Below are 11368 nucleotides of genomic sequence, written 5' to 3'. Positions count from 1 at the left end.
AATCATAAACAATTTCCAAAGTATGGAAAGGCCTAGAAAGTAATGTAACAGATACCCCCAACCCACCACCTAGAATTTTTTCCCAGCACTTTATTGGGAAAACTTTCAAAGACACAGAAAAGTTGAAAGAATGGTGCAGCAAACGTCCAGTGACCCACTTCCTAGGCTCACAGCTGTTCACGTTTTACTCTTCCTGCTGTTACAAATTTATTGACTTCTCCATCCCTCTCCATTCATTCATTCGTCTTATTTTTTGATGCATTTCAAAGTAAATGGAGGTAACCACACACCTCCCCAACACACTGCAGCGTGTATTGCTTTAACCAGAGTTCAACATTTGCTTATGGTTGCTTTTTTTTTTTTAGTTAAAATGTACACATCACAAGCATACAAGTCAATGGATTTTGACAGAGACGTTCCCTTGGGTGACTCAAACCCTGTCAAGGCATAGACGGCTTCCATCACCCCAGAAACGTTCCTTCCCCGTCCCCTCCCCACCCATTAGACGACTGCTCACCACTCAGCATTTGCTCCAATAAATGTCAACGACTAAAATAAACAATTTGTGCAGCCGGGTCTTGAATAATTAGGAATGGGAAAGTGACTTTCTCCTGGGTTTGCCAACTTCTTGACCTAACACATTGGCCATACTCCGGAGGGAATCGCTGGGGTCCTCCTGCTCCCTGTTAAGCTAAATGTCAGGATACTCTGGATTCCTGGGGCTGCTCTGGGAGCTTGAGGGCTGCCAGGAGGTAATGTGCTCCCGGAATGCTGCACTCCCCGTGTGGACCTTAACCAGAAACAAGCCCAGCAGCTGCTTTAGGACGGTGGAGTTTTTATAGCCGCAGTGAGTAGTCGCATCCATTCCATTGAGGTCGGGAGGTGTCTCCTGCTCTGGTAACAGGGATGACCGTTTACCGGTGACGCGTGCTGACAATTGACAGTGAGGCTCTTCCCTGTGGGACTTGGCTCTGCACTGCATAAAGCTGCTTAACGGCTGACCAGATAAGGGGCTGTGTCTGCAATCCGATGTCTCCGCAGCTGTGTGGAGGAGTCTGGCGACATCCCCCAGCTCTTACGCACACTCCTCTGTGCACGTTGGCTCCAGACGGTCCCCACTGTGTCTTCTGCAAGATGGAGGTGAAGGACGATTCCCTCCAGAGCAGGGGTCGAAAGGCCGGGGACCAGGGCAAGGTCCAACAGGCACAGCGGGCACGATCGTTTCATAGTGACCTCAGCCTCCCCGCCACACCTAGACACACCGGGTCCCTCTCAACACAGCACCAGGCGGCTACCATTCATCGCCCAGGGCTGACTTTTGACACAAACCCCACTTTTCATCCTGGAACACAGTGAGAACACAGGCCCGAGATGCCTTCTGACCACCATCCACCAGGTGCACCCCTGTAGACAGAGCCAGCACCGCCCTCTGAGCTGTGTCTCCCAAACACCTCGAGCCTGGCTGAAGGTGTTTCCTGCCCAAAGGTGTTTCCTGCCCTTGGTCCATCCCAAGAACCGCTGGAATGTAGAGATCACATTTCCTCATCTGCCATAGGCTACCCTACACTATGCACCAATGCCAGCTCCTACTAAACCAGGTACCAACACTGGCACAATACTGACTGATGCAATAATGTTGGCTCAGTACTAACTAATCCATGCACCAACATCAGCATGATATGAACTAGTGCTCAACATCTCACAGTACAATCCATGCACTAACCTGTGCACCAATATCCAGACAGTACTGACCAAGCGTCAGCATGGCACAGCACTAACCTGTGCACTGACATCAGCACAGTACTGACCAAGCATCAGTGTGGTGCAGCATTAACCCATGCATCAAAATCAACACGGTACTGACCAAGCATCAGTGTGGCACAGCACTTACCCGTGCATGGTACTGACCAAGCGTCAGCATGGCCCAGCACTAACCTATGCACTGATATCTACGTGGTACTCACCGAGTGTTGGTGTGGCACAGCACTAACCTGTGCACCGACATCAGCACAATACTGACCAAGCTTCAGTGTGGCACAGCACTAACCCGTGCACCAAAATCAACACGGTACTAACCAAGCATCAGGATGGCACAGCACCAACCCATGCACCAAAATCAACATGGTACTAACCAAGCATCAGTGTGGCACAGCACTGACCTGTGCGTGGTACTGATCAAGCGTTGGCGTGGCACAGTCACCAACATCAGCACAGTACTAACCAAGCATCATGGTGGCACAGCACTAACCCATGCACCAAAATCAACATGGTACTAACCAAGCATCGGTGTGGCATAGCACTGACCTGTGCATGGTACTGACCAAGCATTGGTGTGGCACAGCACTGACCTGTGCACCAACATCAGCATAGTACTGACTGAGTGTTGGCATGGCGCAGCACTGACCATGCACTGATATCCACATGGTACTGACCGAGTGTCAGCGTGGTGCAGCACTAACTGTGCAAGGTACTGACCAAGTGTCAGCATGGTGCAGCACTAATGATATCTACACAGTATTGACCGAGTGTCAGCGTGGCATGGCACTAATGACATCTACACAGTACTGACCGAGCGTCAGCGTGGCATGGCACTAATGACATCTACACAGTACTGACCGAGTGTCAGCGTGGCACTAATGACATCTACACAGTACTGACCGAGCGTCAGCGTGGTGCAGCACTAATGACATCTACACAGTACTGACCGAGCATCAGCGTGGCATGGCACTAATGATATCTACACAGTACTGACCGAGCGTCAGCGTGGCGCGGCACTAATGACATCTACACAGTACTGACCGAGCGTCAGCGTGGCGCGGCACTAATGACATCTACACAGTACTGACCGAGCGTCAGCGTGGCCCAGCACTAGTGATATCTACACAGTACTGAGTGTCAGCGTGGTGCGGCACTAATGATATCTACACAGTACTGACCGAGCGTCAGCGTGGCGCGGCACTAATGACATCTACACAGTACTGACCGAGCGTCAGCGTGGTGCAGCACTAATGATATCTACACAGTACTGAGCATCAGCGTGGCACAGCACTAATGATATCTACACAGTACTGACTGAGCATCAGCGTGGTGCGGCACTAATGATATCTACACAGTACTGACCGAGCGTCAGTGTGGCACAGCACTAATGATATCTACACAGAACTGAGCGAACGTCAGTGTGGCGCAGCACTATCTGTGCATGGTACTGACTGAGCATTGGTGTGGTGCAGCACTGTGCATGGTACTGACCAAGCGTCGGTGTGGTGCAGCACTGACCCATGCACTGCTATGATTCCAGTACTAACTCGTGCACTGTCTTCATGCGATACAACCCGTGACAATAAACACAAGGAAAAAGGCAGGATGTGACGCAAAATCAAGCTTTAAAGAGAAGAGAAAACCGCTCCTTACCTCTGCGATGCCTGGTAGTGGCGACGTGTTCACTCCAGAGTGGGGGCTGGTCTGACTGCTGGGTTCCCTAGTGCAGCCCTTTGCTCTCAGCCTCTGGAGGACTCTGCAAATGACACACAGGCATTTAGGCTGAGGCGCTCGGCAGCGGTGCTGGGGAAACCAGGAGGGTGCAGACCCCCAGGGTGGGCAGTTGCTGGGCCCCATGGAGGATAGGAGCCCGCTTGATGGCGCCTGTCCGAAATGCACTGACTTTCCTCCCAGTCCCCACTGCTTGCTGCGCCCCCACTCCGTATCCAGCGAGTGTGCTTGGATGGTTCTCTGCACACTCACTCACATGCACAGAGGCCCGGCCATCCCAGGACCTGCCCATTGGGCTTTCTGTGGCCTTGACTCCTGTTAAGGGGCCTTGTTTTCTCACCCCATCCCTGCCCTGGGAAGGCATCTAAGTCTGGATCACTCTGTTTGGCCGTTGTACTGAGTCCCAGGGCGGGTGTCCGCTTGCTGGCCCATGTGGGGCCGCTTGGAGGGTGCCAGGCGGCATCATGCTGGGGGAAGGACTGCAGTGCTGTGGTCCTGCCTGGGTCACTGCCATGGCCTCCCAGGATGGACTCTGCATTTTATGGGCCTATTCCCGTGTTTTCCAGCCCCTTGGTCTCCATCTTACAGAACTCTGTGTCTCACTTGGGCTGTGTGAGCCAGGGGCTGGGGAAACACCTTCCCCTGCTCTCCTGGGGGGTCTCATCCCCTCCTCCATGCCGCAACAAGAATCAGGACAGCGCTGCCAGCCCCACACTTCCTTCCCTAACCAGGTCCCGGGAGGCTTTGGGGTTTGGGGGAAGGAGGAAATCAGGCTCGTGACAAACACCGGTTTAGAAGCTGCATGGGGTTCAGAGCCAGCAGCCTGGACACCAGCCTGGCCTTTCAGTGCCTCAGTGTACCCACTCTAGACATGAGGAGAAGCTGCGCCTCCCTCTCGGGTGATGACAGAGGTGGAAGGATGCTGTGAGGACCCGAGCCACTCCAGGCGCCCTCCCGCCATCAACGCACCGGAAGGTGGGCAGCAGCAGGAGCTGTGGCTCTGAGGAGATCTCAGGAGCACTGGATTCTTGGTGCCTTCCTCAGCACCCATCACCCCAGCTAACTCCAGCTAACTCGGCACCCATCACTTCAACTAACCCAGGTGGTCCCCAAAGACATGTTTTCCTTGTCTCTGGTGATGTTTCACATGTAAAAGCACAGAGCGCCGGCGGCTGAGGCCTTTGCATGATGGCTGTGCTTGCTGGGATCCACTGTTCAGCCTCCCCAGGTGCTCGCCGGCCCCTCCCCATTTTATGTAGGATCATTCGAACTGTCAGCAAGACATAAAAAAGCAGCTGCCTGCAGAGGCCAAATGCACCGCAGGCTCCCGTCTCCACTGTCTAATTAATTAATCGTTTCCAGGTCGCAGTGCCCGTGGGAACATTTGTGCCCTATCTCTCCAGCCCACAGACGTGGATGTGGGGACACTCGGGCTTCCCAGAAACCCCCTCCCACACACTCACTCTGTCTTTAAGGCAAGTCTGTTCCTTTTTAGATTTTAAATCAGAGTGTTGGCGTGTGTGCGAGCGAGTGTCCAAGTGTGTGTGTGCTGTTTGTAAAATAGCTCGGCTGTTGCCTGAGGGCTATTGCTGCCCCGTAAGCAGTGTTTGCCAGTGTCCATCTGTGAACCATGTCAGGTCCATGAGAAAGTTCTCAGGATGCTACGGCCATGAGTAAGGGCTGAGGCAATACGGCGAGTCCTCCATGAAGCTACAGTGAAAGAAGTGTCCTTTATTCTAATAACTGAATAGCAGAATTGAACTGAATTCTGTAGTTTTAAAACATTCTCCCAAGGATAACAGAAACACAGAAAAATGAGCAAGTAAGCACACTTCCCACTGCCTTTTCACACAGAGCACACGCGTGTCACCAGAGCCTGATCCAGAATCAGGACACAGCCTGCCCTCCCCGGGGGCCCCGCCCGGACACCAGCCTGTCTTCTGAAGGCAGAGAGGGTGGGCTGGTCTGTTGTGAAACTTCTGTTGGTGGAATCACACCAGAAGCATGTGACTTCATGCAACACCATGTTTATGAGACTTAGGTTTTTATCTTTTATTGTGGTAAAATACACGTAACAAAATTTACCACTTTGGCCATCTTTGAGTAAGCAGTTCAGTGGCATCAAACATGTTTCTGGTGTTGTGCAATCACCACCACCATCCACAGAACTCTCTTCAGCTTCCCATCCCAACTGAAACTCTGTCTCCGTTAAACACTAACTTCCCAGCTCTGTGAATCTCACTCCTCTAGGGACGTCACATCACTGGCATTAGACAGTTTTTGTCTTTTTGTTTCTGGCTTATTTCATTGAGCAGAAGGTCCTCAAGGTCCATCCATGTGGTAGCATGTGTCAGAGTTTCTTAAGGCCAAATAAAAACATTCCAAGGTGTGATTACACCACATTTTATGTGTCCATTCACCTGGACATTGAATTTCTTCCACCTTTTAGCAATTGTGAATAGTGCTGCCGTGAACACGGGTGTGTGGATGTTTCTTTGGGCCTCAGCTTTCAGTTTGTTTGGGTATGTACACAAAAGTGGGACGGTTGAATCAGAAAGCAGACATAGTTTTAATTTTTCGAGGAACTTCTATACCATCTTCCACAGATGCGGTGCCATTTACATTCCCACCAACCGTGCAGCAGGGTTCCAGTGTCCCCACATCCTTGCCAACACATGTTATTTTCTGGTTTACCTTTGTGTTTTATAGCAGTTACCTTAATGGGTGTGAGGTGGTATGTCAGTGTGGTTTTGATTTGCATTTCCCAATGATTAGTGATGTTGAGCATCTTTTCATGTGTGTGATTTTGTAAAATAAGTTCTATATAAAAATCCTTTGTTGGATGGATATTATCGAGGAACTACTGCAGGGTAATATGGTTGTGAGGGACAGAACCATGACTGTTTTCCCCTGAAAGTCATTCCTTTCCTAGCAAAACACCACACAGGATTGCAACAAGTGGCTTCAACTGGCAACTTCATTCATGTATCCATTCACTCACCCATCCATCTATCTATCCAAATATCCATCCATCCATCCATCCATCCATCCATCCATCCATCCATCCACCCACCCACCCGTCCAGCCATGTGCCTGTCTGTCACCTACCCACCAGTCTATCTATCTACCTACCCATTTATCCACTGTTCATCCATCTATCCACTCATCTATCCAAAAGCCCACCTACTCATCCATCTATCCACTCGTCTATCCAAACACCCACCCGTTCATCCATCTATCCACTCATCTGTCCATACACCCACCCGTTCATCCATCTATCCACTCATCTGTCCATACACCCATCCATTCATCCATCTATCCACTCATCTGTCCATGCACCCACCCATTCATTCATCTATCCACTCATCTGCCCATACACTCACCCATTCATCCATCTACTCATTCATCTATCCATACACCCACCCATTCATCCATCTATCCACTCATCTATCCAAACACCCACCCACTCATGCATCTATCCACTCATTTATCCATACACCTGCCCGTTCATCCACCTATCTGCTCATCTGTCCATATACCCGCCCGTTCATCCATCTATACACTCATCTGTCCATACACCCACCCGTTCATCCATCTATCCACTCATCTATCCATACACCTGCCCGTTCATCCACCTATCCGCTCATCTGTCCATACACCCACCTGTTCATCCGTCTATCCACTCATCCATACACCTACCCGTTCATCCATCTATCCACTCATCTGTCCATACACCCACCCGTTCATCCATCTATCCACTCATCTGTCCATGTACCCACCCATTCATTCATCTATCCACTCATCTGCCCATACACTCACCCATTCATCCATCTACCCATTCATCTATCCATACACCCACCCATTCATCCATCTATCCACTCATCTATCCAAACACCCACCCACTCATGCATCTATCCACTCATTTATCCATACACCTGCCCGTTCATCCACCTATCTGCTCATCTGTCCATATACCCGCCCGTTCATCCATCTATACACTCATCTGTCCATACACCCACCTGTTCATCCATCTATCCACTCATCTATCCATACACCTGCCCGTTCATCCACCTATCCGCTCATCTGTCCATACACCCGCCCGTTCATCCATCTATCCACTCATCCATACACCTACCCGTTCATCCATCTATCCACTCATCTGTCCATACACCCACCCATTCATCCATCTATCCACTCATCTATCCAAACACCCACCCACTCATGCATCTATCCACTCATTTATCCATACACCCACCCGTTCATCCACCTATCCACTCATCTGTCCATACACTCACCTGTTCATCTCCACTCATCTGTCCATACACTCACCCATTCATCCATCTACCCACTCATCCATCCATACACCCACCCGTTCATCCATCTATCCACTCATCTGTCCATACACCCACCCATTCATCCACCTACCCACTCATCTATCCATACACCCACCCGTTCATCCATCTATCCACTCATCTGTCCACACACCCACCCATTCATCCATCTATCCACTCATCTATCCATACACCCACCCTTTCATCCATCTATCTCACCACCCAGCATGCATCCATCCACACCATTTATCTACCATTCATCCATTCAGTCACTATCCATCCACTCACTCACCCATCCATCCACCTACATCAACCCACTCATTCATCCACCCATCTAACCACCCAGCATGCATCCATCCACTTACCCACCCACCCATCCATCCACCCATCCAACCATCTACCCACACATCCATCCATCTATCCACACATCCATTCATTACTTCTCATCCATCCATCCACTCATCCACACATCCATTTATCCATCTAACAACCCACAATTCATCAACCCACCTATCCATCTACCCACCCACTCATCTATCCATCCACCTACCCATTTACCCACAATTCATCCATCCACCCACTCATCTATCCATCCACCTACCCATTTACCCACAATTCATCCATCCACCCACTCATCTGTTCATCCACCTACCCATTTACCCACAATTCATCCATCCACCCACTCATCTATCCATCCACCTACCCATTTACCCACAATTCATCCATCCACCCACTCATCTATCCATCCACCTACCCATTTACCCACAATTCATCCATCCACCCACTCATCTATCCATCCACCTACCCATTTACCCACAATTCATCCATCTACCCACTCATCTGTTCATCCATCTACCCACCTATCTATCCATCTACCCACCTATTTATCCACAATTCATTCATCCACCCACTCATCAATCCATCCATCTGTCATCTGTCCATCTGTTCGTTTACCCAACCACTCATCTATCCATCCACCTACCCATTTATTCACAATTCATCCATCTACCCACTCATCTAGCCATATACCCATCCATCCATCCGTCCATCCACCCACTCACTCATATATCCATCCACCCACCCATTTATCCACAATTCATCCATCCACCCACCCCTGAGAGCCCTGCCATGTCTAGAATCGGACACTGTGCCCCAGCCCTGTCTGTTTCCAAGTCTGTTGAGTTCTTGGTGCTCAGTTCCTACTTAGTCTCCACTGCACCTGCCTGCGCTGGTGACTCAGCTCCCTGCCTCTCCCTCGCTCTGATCCTTTGTTGATTCCTGCGTGCAGCTCTGCTCTGAGCTCCATGAGGCTTCCTGCTGTTGGGGCCTGGCCCCCTGGATGCTCTAGTCTCAGACACATTGGGAGCAAGCAGTGCCATTAGGCAGCTTCCTTTCCACATGTCACACATGCCTTCCTCCTGAGGCCTTTGAGACCTTTGCAGCCCAGCCCCGGAAGCCAGTCCACCCACTGTGAACTCACACAGCTCCCCACAATTCATGCCTCTGCCTGGGCTGCTCTAGCCTAGGCCACCTTCTCACAGATCACCCTCAGAGTCTGTGAAGCCGCCTCTGGCCCCGGCCCCAGCCCCCTCCCTGGGGAGAAGCAGCCACACCTGTCACCACATTCCCATGTGCTTTGTCCAAATTCTGCACAACGGCTTTTCCACAGGGTCTGTTATTACTAACAAAGATGATGATGGTGATTAAAGTCACCACACTCTCCCGGAAGCCAGGCCTAGGCTTGAACATTCTGTGCAGAATCTCACTGAATCCTTTCAACAACCCTACAGGGCAGGTTCTGTTATCATCCCCCTCTTATAGAGGAGGACCCCTGAGGCTCAGAGAGGGAATGCGACTCACTCCAAGTCACACAGTGAACAACTGAGCCGAATCCCAACCCAGGTCTGTCTGATTCCAGAGCCGGGACGTAGACCAGCTGTGAATCCTCAGCCTGGTTGCCAGCCCTGGGACAGGGGACCCACACCTGAGTTGTCTGTTCCTGAACTGAAAACAAGAATGAATGAATGAATAAATGATGGAATAAATGGGTGGAGGCTCAAGCCAACAGCACTGATCTCAAAGCCCAGAAGTTCTTGGCTGTTAGTCCTCAACTGAAAGCCTCGAACACCACACAGAAGTGCTCAGAGACTGGCTTTTCCTTCCTGGAGAGGATGAATGAGAAGAAGGTAAAAGCCAAGAGAAAAATAAGAGGCAGAGGAAAGCAGCCTGGAGAATCTTCCCGTGGAGTGAGTGAGCATGACTGCTTTGGATACTTAGAATTTGAGCACAGTCTGCGAAGCATCGAGTATGGTAAAAGCATTTGGTCTTGTGTGCTGCAGGCGGATGGAACATCACTGTCCGGGCGGCTCAGACACAGAAGCGGGCATACAAGTGCCCAGGGAGCCCACATGATAAGCAGGCCCCAAGCAGCCACGTGGAGCCCGGCCCTGTCCTGAGCCTCTGGCTGTCCCCATTTTCCACACCCTCCAGGCAGTGGGTGCCAGTGTTCAGGACCCTGGCGAGCTGGCCGGCCACATGGACACATACAGCCGTCAGCCCACGTTGCTGCAAGGCCCAGCTGGTTTGTGAGCAGCCGACCAGATCTCCTCCCCTTCACCCTCAACGTCCTTGGGAAGGAGGGTGGCGGGGCTGGGAGGCCGAAGGTCAGGGAGCTGGAGTTCCCTGGGCCCAGGGTGGGGAGCAGGGCCCTGGCCAGACCCTCTCTCTACCCACGTGGGCTTGGGGTCATTCAGGAGGATGCACGCCAGAATTCAGGTCCATGAAGATTTGGCATTTCACTGCAGGTGCAATTCACCTCCAAGAAGTAAAAGAGCCACTAACGAATACCAACCTCCAGCTGATGATGGCTTTCCCCGTCTACAGGGGGCAACGCTGACGTCAAAGCCACCTAGAAATGCAGGACGTGAACCTGGATCCTGGATGGTGGTTTCTAGAAAACACTGCTCTAGAGGAGCCGGGGCTCCAGAGGGAAGTGGCTGAGTCCAGGGCGTGAGCGGGGGAAGGACGGGGTGCACCTGGAGCATCTGTGCTGGGAAGTCGGACGTGCTTGGGAAAGGTGGGGACACTCCTGACCACCTCAGGAGCCATCAGAAGCCACCGAGGTTTAACTCATGGAATAGAGTAACAACTCGCAAGGCCACCCTGGTGACAGAAAAACCAGCAAGTGTGTGCTGGGGGGATCGGTCAGCAGTTCCCGAGAGCAGAATAGCAGCCAGCAGGTGCAGAAGACGCGATTTAAACAAGCGTCCCGGTAAGGAGGGGCGGGAGGATGTCACACAGATGTGGTGGGAGGAAGTCAGGCAGCCCAGGTGGAGGTGGGGCCCGTGGTGTGCGGGGGTCTCAAGAGGTCCGTTTGTTTGGAAGTCTCATAGTAAGATGTTGAGAAAAGATAAAAATAAAGATGAGGATTGGGAAAAAGAAAAGGAAAAAGAATGTGCTGCAGGGTGATATGCATCTCCCGTGGGAGAAACCAGGTGCACCCGCCTGCCACAGGCCCGGGCACACCCACCTGCCACAGGCCCGGCCAC

At 51.4% G+C, this 11368-nt stretch overlaps 1 long non-coding RNA gene across 1 annotated transcript in view; it reads right to left on the bottom strand.

The window, feature by feature from the left end:
* Nucleotides 1-246: 246 nt before the first annotated feature.
* Nucleotides 247-11368, bottom strand: part of LOC141409241 (uncharacterized) — a 58024-nt gene continuing 46902 nt past the window's right edge. Inside the window, exon 2 of the long non-coding RNA XR_012428682.1 lies at nucleotides 247-3514. This is a non-coding gene — a long non-coding RNA (uncharacterized lncRNA). The remainder of the gene's footprint in view (nucleotides 3515-11368) is intronic.

Source organism: Macaca fascicularis, chromosome 20 (assembly GCF_037993035.2).
Source record: "Macaca fascicularis isolate 582-1 chromosome 20, T2T-MFA8v1.1".
NCBI classification, from domain to species: domain Eukaryota; kingdom Metazoa; phylum Chordata; class Mammalia; order Primates; family Cercopithecidae; genus Macaca; species Macaca fascicularis.
Note: the sequence above shows the minus strand (reverse complement) of the source record. Positions and strands in the feature narration are given on the sequence as shown.